Source organism: Mchenga conophoros, linkage group LG1 (genome assembly GCF_057382185.1).
Source record: "Mchenga conophoros isolate Kocher_MC1m ecotype Shallow Benthic linkage group LG1, M_conophoros_male_GT1.1, whole genome shotgun sequence".
In the NCBI taxonomy this organism is placed as follows: Eukaryota; Metazoa; Chordata; class Actinopteri; order Cichliformes; family Cichlidae; genus Mchenga; species Mchenga conophoros.
In genome coordinates this window covers 734,422-749,948 of record NC_140526.1, presented here as the reverse complement: position 1 = coordinate 749,948, position 15,527 = coordinate 734,422, and the positions used below count along the sequence as shown (strand labels likewise).

At 43.0% G+C, this 15,527-nt stretch overlaps 1 long non-coding RNA gene across 1 annotated transcript; it reads left to right on the top strand.

Moving 5' to 3' along the window:
• The first annotated feature begins 10,826 nt into the window (after positions 1–10,826).
• LOC146582641 (uncharacterized) lies at positions 10,827–12,003 on the top strand. The gene is made up of 2 exons (XR_014893055.1): positions 10,827–11,163; positions 11,746–12,003. It is a non-coding gene; the product is annotated as an uncharacterized LOC146582641 (long non-coding RNA).
• The last annotated feature ends 3,524 nt before the right edge of the window (positions 12,004–15,527 follow it).

The following is a 15,527-nucleotide window of genomic DNA, read 5'->3' as shown; positions in this document are numbered from 1 at the left end:
ATCAAATATGAATTCTGCAAACATTAATCTCCTGCTAAAACCAGGCAAGAACATCTCTGGGCGCAAATTGGATGACATCTCGGAGAGGTACACTGCCGTGAGTTCTCAGAAATTGGCTCCTTGAGCACAAGAAATGACAACATCACAGAACGCAAGTATGGCAAAGCTCGCGGCTCTCCAACGGGAGATTGAGAGACCAGTGTTGGACTGCAGAACTGCTTTGAAATTCATATGAGCTGTTCGCACTAAAGTAAAAAATACCATCACTTATGCGGATACCCCTTTGAAGCCAGCTGCAAGGCCGGCGCTGAACAAAACACCCTGATAACGACTGTGTTTAGTCTGTTCCTTCCCATTCCATGCAAGGCCACCTGGGTTGGCTGGAAGACTGTTTACTTAGCCTGGCAGGGCGAAGGACACTGTCTCAGCTGAACTATGGACACGCACACATAGGGCTGCTCAATTAATTGAATTTTAATCACGATTACGATCTGGGCTTTCAACGATCATTAAAAATGACTGAGCCGTTTATTGACCCCTCCCCCGTGCTTTATTTTCGCGCTGCTCCGTGTGGCAAATCGAGCGCACCTCTCTGCATTTCGAACACGCATCACAACAATTAAGAGGACCCGAGGGAAGCTCGGAAAGCTAAGCAGAAGTTATTTGGAGAGGAGAGTGACTGCCGTTGGTTGAAAAGAGAGGAAAAAAAAAACTTCAGTGGTGTGGAAACATTATGGGTTGGCGGAGTCAGACGTGGATAAAGTAGACATAGTGTGTAAACTTTGCTACAGTGTCATAGCTGCACCACAGAGCAACACTGCAAAGCTCACTAAACATAGATGTTTACATTTTTGATTTATTTTTTATATTGCAAACATTTGCACTGTTATCAGTATTTGCACACTATTTATATTATTTTTTAAAGTCATTATTCAACACATTGTTATTGTTAACCCTTTAAAGCCGGTCAGAGCAGCACTCTCCGTTTTGTGTAACTATTTTTAAATCCCTGTAGAACCTGAACCGTGTAAGCTAGCGCAATAATTTATTTTGCATATGAAACTGGAGGAGTTGTACTTACATCTTATGCCATCAGCTTGTCCTCGGTCACGGTTTCCTTCCACATAAAGCTTTGCAAAAATTGCATAAAAAGCGCTTGCATGAACAAAAACATAATATTCCAGAAACACGCTTTGCCGATCCAATCAGCTGTTCATAACACTTCCCACATTGAAACAGAGGTAAACACGAACTATCGCATGTCCGCCATTTCCTGCCCGAAACCGGAAGTGACATCATTTTCACAGAAAATGTCGTTTTTTACTTGTAGGCCTTAAAAGCCTATACTGTGTTTTTATAAGTCATGTTTGACTTTTCTCAATAGTTTCTGGGATGCTTAGAACTCGAATTGCACTGCTGGAAATAGTTTATTTTGACGCACTTGGTGTTTTCTTTGCAAATTTGCATCATAGGATTGTTTTGTGCTGTGGTGTGTTGATATCTGTGCATTCTTGTATTATCCTTCTGTGTTACATATTTCGATGTTTTTGTCCTCGCTACCTAGCCTGACCTGTCTCCCCAATGTGATGTTTGTGTATTGTATGTACGGTCGGCAAGGTCTGTCATCTCGGTTGTGGGCAAAAGACCTGCAACTGACAAATAAAGGCTATCACATCTCATAAAATCAGCTTTTATGCGGATGATGTGTTACTTTTTCTCCAAAACTCACAAACCAATCTCTCTGGGGTGATTGAATTGCTAAACTCTTTTGCAAGAATATCAGATTACTCAATTAACTGGTCAAAATCTACAGTCCTCCCGATTAATTGCTCCTTCCACATTTCTTCCTCTACACCACTGCAATCGGGAAATATGAAATATTTAGGTATTAATGTTTCTCCCAAGCTTGCAGATCTAACTAAATTAAACCATATCCCACTTTTTTTTTCTTTCCGTGGCATGACTTAACCTGGAGATAGACGACAAAGAATACACACACAACAAACCTGGAGGATGAAACAACTGGCAGGGAAAAAGCACGGATTAAATACATACTGAGGTGATTAGGGAATGTGAAACAGGAGTAGAGCTCAGGTGGGAGTCATCTGACATGACAAGATAAAGGGGAGGCAAAACTCAACACATGGACATAGTACACAGACTTTCAAAGTAAAACAGGAAGCATTACAGACCCGGACTTGACTAGGGTATACAGTTGGCAGAGAACAAAGGGACACACTGACAGAAATGGCTGTACACTAAACAGAAGTAACACAGAACCATAACCTGAGAACGAGAACACAAGAAATACTAAGGAACTAAGGAGCTAGTGTGGGGATTATACCATTTTATATCATGTTGATTCTTTTCTATCTTTTTATTAAGCTTTGGAGCAGTGGCATTTAATTTCCATTTAACTGAACATTTATTCTATTTATTAAACATACAGTTTTAATCATGTTATTACACACATTGCATTTGTACTCATGATAGAGTTAAGCATACAGTCTAATGAAGGTTTTGTTTGAGAAAGAAAAAGAAAAGCAGAAGAAAACGAGAGCAATAGAATAAACAACATCATGATGATCTATGGGAATATAACAGTAATTACTAAATGTTAAACATTATTGTGCAGCACATAAGATCGACAGCGCACAGTGTGCTTTGAGGTAGGAGCCAAAAAGGGTGTCGTTTGTGTGTGTGAGCACCCGTGTGTACACCCGTGAGCATGAACGTGCTTGTTTTTAAATGGTTCCTACATGTAATGATCTGCTAGAGGGTGTGGGGGGGCCACAGCCCCGTCCTCCAGGGCATGAAGCAGGTATGGAGGAGATCAAGGCTCCAGACATCCAGAGGCCCCCAGAACACAAGAGACCAAGGAAGACCAACAGAGGGGCAGCCGCGCCACTGTCCCAGAAAGAGCTGAGGAGAGTCCCAGATGAGGGCTCACTCAGCAGCCGCGGAGCAGAAGCCAGGGGGAGTTGCAGTGACGCGCCCGTGAGCTCCGCCGGCCGCCAGCTGTGCCTGAGTGACCGAGCCCCAGGCCCAGAGGCCGAGGGCGCCCCACCCCCGAAGTGGCCCGAGCGAGCCCCAGGCTCCAGGCCCCGACAAGCAGCCACCAAGGAGTGAGCCGGTGTGTACCTGGATGCCCATCCCCGGACACAAAGAACCACCAACGCACCGATGTCTGAGGGAGTCCGCCACTGGTAGAGTAAAGGGGGGGGGGGAGATAGGCCTCCATACCTTGGAGGGCCTGAGATGTCCCCAGAGAGGTGGCGTCTGATACCCAACCTGACATATAGACACAGACATACAGGCACACACAGATACAAACATCCATTCCCACCCTCATGCTCTCATATGCACTCACTCCACACTCACCCAACGTGGAGACAGACATAAAGAGACGCTGTACACACGATCACACTCCCCAAGCGTACTCTATACCCCGGGTCTAGGTACCCTTGCCCCTGGAGGGGGAAACTGCACCCAGACCCAAGTGGTGTTACCCTCTTCCCTGGGGTGGGGAGAAGCAGACCACATCCCATATCCCACTTTTAAAGAAAGTAGAAGGCGATCTGGCTCAATGGAAATGTTTACCCATATCACTAATGGGAAGGGTTGCCGCTATAAAAATGATGGTCTTACCAAAAATAAATTATTTATTCTCAATGATCCCAACTAAACCGCCACGAGATTAGCGGTTTAGATTAGTCTTGGATTTGTCTTGTTTGACTCTTGGTGGCGCTGTCACTTGGAGTCATTTTTGACCAGGACATGTCCTTCAACGCACATATTAAACAAATATGTAAGACTGCTTTCTTCCATTTGCGCAACATCTCTAAAATTAGAAATATCCTGTCTCAGAGTGACGCTGAAAAACTAGTTCATGCATTTATTACTTCCAGGCTGGACTACTGTAATTCATTATTATCAGGATGTCCAAAAAACTCACTGAAAAGCCTTCAGCTAATCCAAAATGCTGCAGCAAGAGTCCTGACAGGGACTAGAAAGAGAGAGCATATTTCTCCTGTTTTGGCTTCCCTTCATTGGCTTCCTGTTAAATCCAGAATTGAATTCAAAATCCTGCTCCTCACATACAAGGTCTTAAATAATCAGGCCCCATCTTATCTTAATGACCTTGTAGTACCATATCACCCTATTAGAGCACTTCGCTCTCGCTCTGCAGGCCTACTTGTTGTTCCTAGAGTATTTAAAAGTAGAATGGGAGGGAGAGCCTTCAGTTTTCAGGCCCCTCTTCTGTGGAACCAGCTTCCAGTTTGGATTCGGGAGACAGACACTATCTCTACTTTTAAGATTAGGCTTAAAACTTTCCTTTTTTCTAAAGCATATAGTTAGGGCTGGACCAGGTGACCCTGAATCCTCCCTTTGTTATGCTGCAATAGATGTAGGCTGCCGGGGGATTCCCATGATGCATTGAGTTTTTCCTTTCCAGTCACCTTTCTCACTCACTATGTATTAACAGACCTCTCTGCATTGAATCATATCTGTTATTAACCTCTGTCTCTCTTCCACAGCATGTCTTTATCCTGTCTTCCTTCTCTCACCCCAACCGGTCGCAGCAGATGGCCGCCCCTCCCTGAGCCTGGTTCTGCCGGAGGTTTCTTCCTGTTAAAAGGGAGTTTTTCCTTCCCACTGTCGCCAAAGTGCTTGCTCATAGGGGGTCATATGATTGTTGGGTTTTTCTCTGTATCTATGAAGCGCCTTGAGGCGACTTTTGTTGTGATTTGGCGCTATATAAATAAAATTGAATTGAATTGAATTGAATTGAATTGGTGTTCACTCGCTCTGCGGTAGAGTATTACTTCCTGTTCCTGCTCAAACACAGTCGTGTTTCTGAGTAGCTTATTTGCTTAGCAATTTAATTAACAACTTTTAAATACATTCTTTTTTCATAGTAAAATCTTCACGTGCTTCATCCGAAGCACACTTTCTGTGTACTCACTACCTAATTTATAGACAAAGTATTCACTCACTGTCTCTGTACTGTTTCGCTAGCTTAGCTTAGCTCATAGCCGACTAGTTAGCACCATGGCTACTTCTCCTGTCCCTCCTGCACTTTCTTGCTCATTGTGTCAGATGTTTAGTTACTCCTCGGCCTCCTTTAGCAGTAATGAAATCTGTAACAAATGTAGCATATTTGCAGCTCTGGAGGCCAGGATTACTGAATTGGAGACTCGGCTTCGCACCCTTCATTCACCCGTAGCTAGCCAGGCCCCTGTAGCTGGTGCAGCCGAAGATAGCGTAGGCCCTGCCAGCTGTTCCCCAGCAGACCCCAAGCAGCTGGGGAAAGAGGGCGGCTGGGTCACGGTGAGGAGGAAGCATAGTCCTAAACAGAAGCCCCAGGTACACCACCAACCCGTTCATGTGTCTAACCGTTTTTCCCCACTCGGCGACACACCCGCCGGGGGTCAAACTCTGGTAATTGGTGATTCTGTTCTCAGACATGTGAAGCTAGAGACACCGGCAACCATAGTCAATTGTCTTCCAGGGGCCAGAGCAGGCGACTTTGAAGGAAATTTAAAACTGCTGGCTAAGGGTAAACGTAAATACAGTAAGATCATAATTCACGTCGGCAGTAATGACACCCGGTTACGCCAATTGGAGGTCACTAAAATCAATATTGAATCGGTGTGCAACTTTGCCAAAACAATGTGGGACTCTGTAGTTTTCTCTGGTCCCCTCCCCAATCAGACCAGGAGTGACATGTTTAGCCGCATGTTCTCCTTAAATTGCTGTCTGTCTGAGTGGTGTCCCAGAAACGATGTGGGCTTCAAAGGTAATTGGCAAAACTTCTGGAGGAAACCTGGTCTTGTTAGGAGAGACGGCATCAGCCACTAATCAGAAGGTCGGTGGTTCGATCCCAGGCTGCCTCCTGGTTGCATGCCAAATTCCCTTGGGCAAGATACTAATCCCATGTTTGCCTACTGGTGGTGGTCAGAGGGCCCGGTGGCACCAGTGTCCGGCAGCCTCGCCTCTGTCAGTGCGCCCCAGGGTGGCTGTGGCTACAATGTAGCTGCCATCACCTGTGTGTGAATGGGTGTGTGAATGGGTGAATGACTGAATGTAGTGTAAAGCGCTTTGGGGTCCTTAGGGACTGAATAAAGCGCTATACAAATGCAGGCCATTTTACTTTGGATGGAGCAGCTCTCATTTCTAGAAACATGGACAAATTTATTAAACCCCCCAAAATATGACTATCCAGAGTTGGGACCAGGAAGCAGAGTTGTGGTCTTACACGCCTCTCTGCAGCTTCTCTCCTCCTGCTACCCCCCAAAAACCCATCTCCATAGAGACTGTGTCAGCTCCCAAACAGACAAAAAACAAACTAAAAACCATCAACAAACAACTTAAACATAAACACAAAGAAAGAACAATACAGTATCCACATCTGAACCAAAGAGTAAAACAGTGAAATTATTAAATATTAGGTCTCTCTCCTCCAAGTCTCTGTTAGTACATGACTTAGGCCGAAGAGGCGGTGTGGCAGCAATTTTTCACTCCAGCCTATTAATCAACGAAAGACTAAGACAGACTTTTAATTAATTTTTTCAATTCAATTCAATTCAATTTTATTTATATAGCACCAAATCACAACAAAAGTCGCCTCAAGGCGCTTCATAGATACAGAGAAAATCCCAACAATCATGTGACCCCCTATGAGCAGCACTTTGGCGACAGTGGGAAGGAAAAACTCCTTTTTAACAGGAAGAAACCTCCGGCAGAACCAGGCTCAGGGAGGGGCGCGGCAATCTGCTGGGACCGGTTGGGGTGAGAGAAGGAAGACAGGATAAAGACATGCTGTGGAAGAGAGACAGAGGTTAATAACAGATATGATTCAATGCAGAGATGTCTGTTAACACATAGTGAGTGAGAAAGGTGACTGGAAAGGAAAAACTCAATGCATCATGGGAATCCCCGGCAGCCTACGTCTATTGCAGCATAACTAAGGGAGGATTCAGGGTCACCTGGTCCAGCCCTAACTATATGCTTTAGCAAAAAGGAAAGTTTGAAGCCTAATCTTGAAAGTAGAGATAGTGTCTGTCTCCTGAATCCAATGGACTGCCATACCCGTTACGTGTCTGTGAGCGAGGGAGGGAGAAAAAGGAAAAGTAGGAGATGTCACCGAGCAGAAACGGGAGCTGGAAGCATGTAAATATAATAATAACCACTGCAGCCAAAAAGAGAGCCTGATGAGCCCAGTTGTAAGTAAGCTATTAAGACTCGACTGTACACTGTGTTTGTTTTTTCATCCGAAACAATAAGCTCCATTGGAGCCTTTCAACGCCTCTCTCTGTCTCTCGCTAGCAAAGTCGACCCAGATAACAAAGTACAGCTAGTTTTCAGCTACGAGCCCGACACAAACCCGACGTATTAGCCAGAGGTCCCTTTACTACGGTTCGGAGCCGCGGACCTGTTTTATATACGCATGGAATAGTTTTCTATACGAGATCACAGCAAAAAGTGCAGCCTTATGCTGGGCAGACACTGTGCGATTTTTTCAGTCGTGCGATTCAGCTCCTGCTCAAACTGCACGATTGACTCGCAGGGGTTAGAAGTTCGTAGGTCACGATGCAGGGTCTCACACTATACGGCCCGATGCTCTGATGCGACCTGAGTGCTCAAACTGTGCATCCATAAAAATGAAGGTTATAACAGAAATTCTGTCGCTCTCTCCCTCTCTGTCTATACACTCACACAGACACACCACCACCATCAACTTTGCTAAATTGCTAATGAAAAACATGATCAGGCAGGTGTGATTGAGCAGCAGTGTAAATCCAACTATTTTCACGGTTGTTGTGGTCGTGATAATTTTGTGAGGCCACATCGAAAAGGCTCAGATGAGCTTTCCAAAGTTCTACAAGTTGTGCCTCCATCGCTTGTGTCCAGATCACACGCTGCACAGCCGTGCTGCTCCGTCTTTTTCACTGACATTTGTGTTTGCGCGTGCGCAGTGTGACAAATTGCAGTGACACCCTCACGACAGTCGTTTGAAATCCTCACGACCAAGTGATTGATGATCGGGAGCTGGTCGTGAGGTGTCAATCGCTTCTCGTTACCCCACGTATACTACACGATGCACGATGAAGGCCAAAATCGGGCCGATCGCCAAAACGGTCGCACGACTCAAAAATCGGCTCAAAATGGGCCAAAAATCGCACAGTGTGAGCCCAGCATTACCTAATCTCCACCTACTGTTACTCATTTATATTAAGATTTAAACATCTAGTTAGTGTTGGTATGGAGAGTAACCTTCCGTAATAGTAATAAATCACACAGCAATAGTACATTCAAGTAGTTGTAAAAAAGCATGATAATGTATTAAGTAATCCAAAGTATTCAGAATACGTCCAGTTTAGGTGACAGTGAAATTCTAGGATTCTGTTTGGATGTGACTGAGTAGCAGCTCTCTGTGTCTGGTGTCAGGTATCCCTTTGTGGAAGCTTTACAGGTGCAGTCAGTTGTTTTTTTAGGTTATTTAATAGAACATTGATTAGTGTGTAATTACATCTTCCAATAATTGGTGCATTCTCATAAACTTAGAATAGAATAGAGTAGAATAGAATAGAATAGAATAGAATAGAGTAGAATAGAATAATCCTTTAATTGTCCCACAAGGGGAAATTTGGTTTTAATAGAATCAATCTATTAAAATACACCGGAGTGGGTGCCAGTTTGTGAAAGTCGACATGCTGCTTCACCATCTTGAATACAGTGGCTAAAATAGACATTCTGCTTAACCATGTTTTATGTACATGGCTAGAAACCGGCCACATATGTAGCACAGAAGAGGTCATTTGTTCCCACTGCTGTCAGACATCCACTCGAGTCAGATCCACACACGTGGAACAGAACTAATCACACCTCACAACACCCTGTCACTTTGTATGCCATGACATATATTTGCAGACATACTTTTCTTGCCTAATGTTTAGTGCTTAATGTTTGTTGTATATTTGCTGCTATAACAACTCATTTCCCTCTGGGATTAATAAAGTCTCTGATTCAAATTTTTTCCCAATATTGTCACAATCACTTATTGTCAATACATCTGACCCTCCAGACAGCTGACAGCCAAACACCAGTTTATGAGCTCACATTATGGCAGCTAATGTTAGGCTGAGGGACCTCTGATAAAAAGTTTGATTACATTCTCACATCATGTTGAAGGCCAGAGTCCAACAACGTGTATTGTAACAGCTGTGAGAACAGTCACTGTGATCATTTTAACTCTCAGGATGGAACCTCAAAGTTTGGTTTCAGGATCTTAAAAAGTGTTTTAATGTTGTCAGACTGAACGAAAAGATACGATGAAGAAAAATTATTATGAACTTTTAATCACACAAAGCCACTCTGCCAGTGTTAAAGACTAAAGCTGAGGAGGACCAATCAGCTGCTCGCTGCAGGATAAATATTAGCATTCTTCACCTGTTTAGCTAAACTCAGCACTTGCTCCTCAATCACTAACTGAATAAACTCACCCAATGCAATTTCTGTGACGGGACAGAAATGGCATCGTGGTTCAGCAGCAGCTTGTAGGTCAGCCATTCACAGAGTGAAGAGCAGTCACACGGGACTTGTGCATACAGATGTTTTAGTTCAAGCTGACTGAAAACAAGCACTTAAGCTTTCATGGATGAAAATCAGCACCATGATTAGCTAATGCAGGTCAGAGGTGTTGCATTAGTATACATGATGGTGAGCTTGTCCTGACAGGAGCCTGATCTGTTTGCTATTTCAAGGATACTAAAACCATAACGCTATGTTACCCAGAGGTGCAGAAAAAAGCGCTCATTAAATCAAACTAATGTAATCAGCGTGTGAGTGGGGAAGACTCGGCACCCACAGTTAATTTCTTTAGTTTTTTTCATTAGTTTTTATTAGTTTTTGTCTTAGTTTTAGTTGGCACGGGTGATATTTGACTGACTTGGAGCACATCTCAGCATCAGGGCGCTTCGCTGCACCGAACATTATCCATAATGTTCTTGAATTACTGTAGTTTCCCCATCATATTTATTGTAATTCTTCCCTAATCTCAACTATAATCCACATCCCTGTTTGAATTCACAGAAAAATGTCAAAATGATGCAAAATGCAAAAAATCTCCCTTACTTCATGCTTCATAACCTTTTTAAAGATCTCAATTTTAGCACACAGCTCGTAGTTTATCGTTTGTTACATTTCTTTATGAACTGTAATGAACAAAAAGTCCCATATGTATGAAGTACAAATGGTAAATGGACTGAGTCTTGTATAGTGCTTCTGTACTCTCCCAGAGTACTCAAAGCACTCTATACAACATCCCACATTCACACAAGCACTGTTTCTATGCTTTAACTATCATTCACATCATGTATTGGAGACTTGGTTTGATCCATGTCTGGCATGCAGACATGGATCAAACCACCCTCCTTCCAGTTAGTAGGTGACCTGCTCTACAGAGGCGGATGTAGAGAAATTTTCTTAGGGTGGCAGAGAAATCAAATGGGGTGGCAAAATCAAAGCCTTTTTTTTCAAACACATATGCAGGTGATTACATATGCTTAAAATCATTCAAATGCAGTAAGTATACATGCTTTTCATATAAATATAGTCTATAACTTAATTATTTTCTGTAGCCCACATAATTAAACATGTTAGTTTCACATAAAATCCACATAAAACGTGAAATTTGATCTTATGTACTGTATAGCCTGTATAATAAATAAATAAATATGTAGCCCAATATGTATAAAATCCAGAAAGCTACACAACATGGGGCGATGTTGTTCGAAATGTGCTCTGGTACAATCATACACAGCAAATTCAAAAGTGTTAAATGTTTTGGTGTTAATGGTCTTCTTGCAAAAGTAGAGTTAATTTTACTCTAAGCAGAGTCACATTCTTTTAATGTAACTCTGAGGTGTAAAATGATAGTAGTTAAAATCGAGTGTTAAAAATGAGTGTTTCTCTGTCAAATCTGGAGGTGTTACAATGGAAACATTAACTCTTGACCTCTTAACTCTGAACTCCTACAGGGGCTATGACACCAACAGAGTAAATTCACAGACTCCGCCCTCAGCACGGCTCCAATCGAAGCTGAAGTGAAGCCGTTTCAGAACATTTTGCTCTACATATTTGAGTTGTTTGCCATGCTTGGTAAGTCATTTTTTCAAAGATTGTTTCAATTATTATTATGAGCTTTTACTTCTGTGGCTCTTTGGAGTTGAGACAAAGCTGTGTGAAAGGCATTAGCCATGTTGCTCGCTGATAGCATAATATTCTGTTTTAGCTAGCTGAAAGGTATTGTTTGCAGGCAAATACCACAGCACTGAAAAAAAGCTTGCATGTGAATTTTCAGTCAAACTTTTGGTCAAATACACCTAAAACAATGTCTAGAATGTGAAATGTTGGTATAATGGTGCTACTTGAAGCCTGAAAACGATCGCCCATAAAAAAAAACCGAGCAAACAGCAGTAGCTGACGTCCTGACTGGATTCTACGTTAGCATAGATCCCTCCAGAGTTTTGTGCACACGGTTTAGGTAAAAATGAAAAAGGTTGAGGTTTTACATTTAGTTCAGTATTACCTGTTGCCTGTGTCCTTGTCTTTTGGGAAAATACTTTACACAAGTAATGGCTCAAAGAGGATTCCTTTTTTTTTTTACTGTGCTGCAATTGTTTACTGGATTATTTGTGCCATTAATTAGTGTCAACTAATTTTTATTCAATCTCCGCACAGGATATGCTTGTGAAGATGGAATATGGGGGAGAGCAGAAGTGCGTTGAAGTTCCACAAAGTGATGAATGAAGGACATGCATATTGTATTGAAGAAATAAGTGATGAGAATGCTGTTATTTGCATTTACCAGCTCACCTATGTCAGACCTTTTGATAAACAAAATTCTAATGAAAGTGAGAACATGTATACTGTTACATCTTTCAGAAAATGTTTTGAAATTGTGGTGCACAGTTCAGAATAAATGTTTTTCAAAAACCATTGCATCGTTTTAGTAAATGTTTATTTCCAAAAGAAATTTCTAGAAGTTCAGAACAGTAAAATTCCCGCTTTTTAGAATGAATTAGAAGATAACTCTTACGTAGTTAAACTAAAATAGTCTTTGAGAGTTAATATATAAACTCTTAACACCAAGTGTTAAATTATCAAATCCAGACAGATTTGGTGTTTAACACTAAATCAGAGTTAACGTACTCTCCAAAAAGAGTTAAATTAACACTCTCTGGTGTGGACCCATATAGACACTTTAATAGTGTTGAAGTCAAATCCGACAGTGTTTATTTGGACATGCTGGATTTGCTGTGTAGGCATGGCTTGCTGCTGAAAACAAGAAAAAAGCCGGTCCTGCTATGGGCTGAACCATTTGTTAAAGGTGGAGGGGGGTAACACTGTGCAATAAATTCATTTGTAGAATTTATATTAACTGTTAACTGCAACTGCACTCAAAGTGTTAATGGTATCTTATTTTAATAAACAACACTGTCATATGCAAAACTAGGGTGGCACATGCCACCCCATGCCACCCTTCTAGATCCGCCCCTGCTGCTCTACCAGCTGAGCTACAGCCACCCCGTACAAAGCATCATAAATAAACTGACAAATGTATGAAGATAGTTATCATGTAAATATGCTACCTAATACAAAGTGTGAAAGCAGTGGTGTAAAGATGCAGTCGTTTGATACACTTTTCACAGTTTTTATTTCATTTTTCTGTAATTCAGTACGGATCCAGTACTCTGCTGGGATAATCCTGACATTCTGGTTCACAGTAATCCTGATCCCAACAGCACAAACTGGAGATTTATTCTGGATTGGATCTCGACTTTATTACCTGATTCTATAAATCTGTTTTCAGATCCTATCGGATTGGAATAATCCTACCAGATGACTCTTGTGCCCTGGGTGTGTGGCGCAGATTAGAGCCTGTCATATGCAATCATATCGCAGATTTCAGGTAGGAGATGATCCCTCAGCTTTACCGTGGCATAGAATTTACTAAGAATGTCAAAGCTGACCGAGTGACCACTCCACACCCCGTAATTAGTCCGATATGGCCTTCACATGGGAGGGCTGAGAGGAACAAAGGCCAGCAGTCAGGAGGAAGATGGAGCATTGGCTGAGAGGGTGGTTTGTGATCTCTGAGGAGGCAGCTTCACAGTGGCAGGGCAGAGCCAAACAAAGTGCGACAGCCTTCCTTGTGCACAAATCTTGTCAATGGTAATTGATCGCCGCTGGTCACCCGCATAGGACCTGGGACGAAATCAAGTGGCTTCTCCATAAAACAATGTCAAATATTGATGATATTTCTCTTCCCTGGCTGCAGAACGAATGGCCCCATCCTCTCTGTAGTTTTGATGAATGTTTGTTATTGTCTTTCTCTTGTCATTTTCACGGCTGCTCTCTCAGATGGAGCGCTATTTTTTCTGCATTTTTACCACCAAAACTCCCACGGCCTGACCCCGCAGGCTCACTAACTACACATTAATCTGAATTTAAGTAAAAACTTTGGTTTTCTGTGATAAGTTGTGTGTCAGAACCTTTCAGATTTTCAATAACTTGCTGCCACAGACATGGTTTTTAAAGACAGATATCCCTTTCTGTTATGACAGCCTTCCCCTCAGACAGGAGACCAAAGGCACAGCGCCATGCCACAAACGAACCCAGTTTGCCACCGCAGCGGCAGAATCTCTGAGACATTTGACTTGGAAATACACAAAGTGAATTCAGGGCTTCTCCTCTCTGCCTCTTTTCATCTGTCAACATCTCTCTCCCTCTTTGTAAGAAAACAAACTATTCTCCCCCCTTTTACTGTCTGTTTAAACTTGCATGCCCCCCCCGCAGCCGTCCACAGTCTATTCCCTCATCTGTCAGAGCTCGAGGTCTAAAAGCTCATCTGGTTCACAGTTTCACTTCACAGAGTGTTTGTGTGTTTGTCAGTCCACCCTCTCTGAAAGGCAGGGGGGGGGGGGGGCACACACCATATGGCATTTCTGATGAGTGTCGGGGGGGACAGTACATGTTTTCTGTGATGCTGGAGGTGAGGGGGGCAGAGGCGGGGTTTTGGAAAGCACGCCGAAGATGACGCGTGCACAACGAGGCCAGCAGAGCCACGTTCTGTCAGACTGTCAGAAAAACAGGCATCAATTATTCAGTCCACTCGCTTTGGAAAAGGGTGTATCTGTGCGCACGCACGGGGAGGTCGGACTAAACGGCAGACAGCAGCGAATCAGGCAAAACTCTGGTCCGAGGGGACTTTGGCGATTCCCACCGTGTACCGGGGGTGGATGGGTGGGGGGCTGTGATTGGTGATCTTTAAAAAAAACAAAAGCACATGAGGTCGTCAGGCGTAAAAAAATCACAGTGATGACGTAGACTCATTACAGAGTTAACTCATAAACCACGTTAGACATAAACTGATGATAACAGATATATTGAATCGTCTTTTTGTAATATTTAGGATGGCATTTCATGATTTTTTTAAATAAAGATACACTTTACACAAACAGTAACAATAGTTATTGGTATGTTTATCCTTTATCATCATTGTACACGCACAACGGCATTATGGGACGATGCCACCTTTGTAGATCGAGTTGAGTATTTAGTTTCAGCCCATGAAAACCCCAAGATGACAGTGTTCGCCACGACAGGCCAGGGACCGCCTCCAGGGTTTGGGTGTGATTGCAGACCTGACACCTACCCCTTTGAACACTCATGATATCAGCTTGTTCATGTCAGAGTGACCAACACAACCACATTGGCTGACTTGTGCCGATTGGTGGTTGAAGAATGGGATGGCAGCTCACAGCAGTGTGTGACCAGCATGAGGAGGAGGTGCTGTGGCTGTGTATGGTTCTTGCACATGCTACTGAGGCGCCTACCTGCTAAATGAATAAACTCCTTAAATGCTTCAAGTTGTTTGGCATTGGAGATTTCATGGGCAGCGCCCACACACTCAACTCTGCTGCTCAACCCACAGTGATGTGGGTCTGCTTGTCTTTACAAACGGGGGTTTAAGGGGAAACACACAGGTTTTCCAACAGTATGAGAGCTATTGGTCAAAATCATCGTTACGACAAACAGATAATCTAAAAACACAAATGTTACTTTTTATGCTGCATTTATTAATATACAATCAAACTTTTACACTGTGCATTCTTCCATTAAGCATATGATCTGACAAATCCAGTGGCCCCTTCTCCACACACACACACACACACGCGCGTTGCTAGGACACAAGCATTAAGAGTAGAGGAGTAAGATGTCCTGTTTGTGCAGTGTGTGTGTTTAAGTACTCACTCACATTGTGTGTGTGTGTGTGTGTGTGTGTGTGTGTGTGTGTGTGTGTGTGTGTGTGTGTGTGTGTGTGTGTTGGAGTGATAACCCGCCAAGGAGACTCAAAAGCAGCAGCTAATGGACTCCGACCATGGAGTACTTGTCACACAAACATTTCTGCTGTCACAGCAGTTTGTCACACATAACACAATGAGACACCACTTACACAA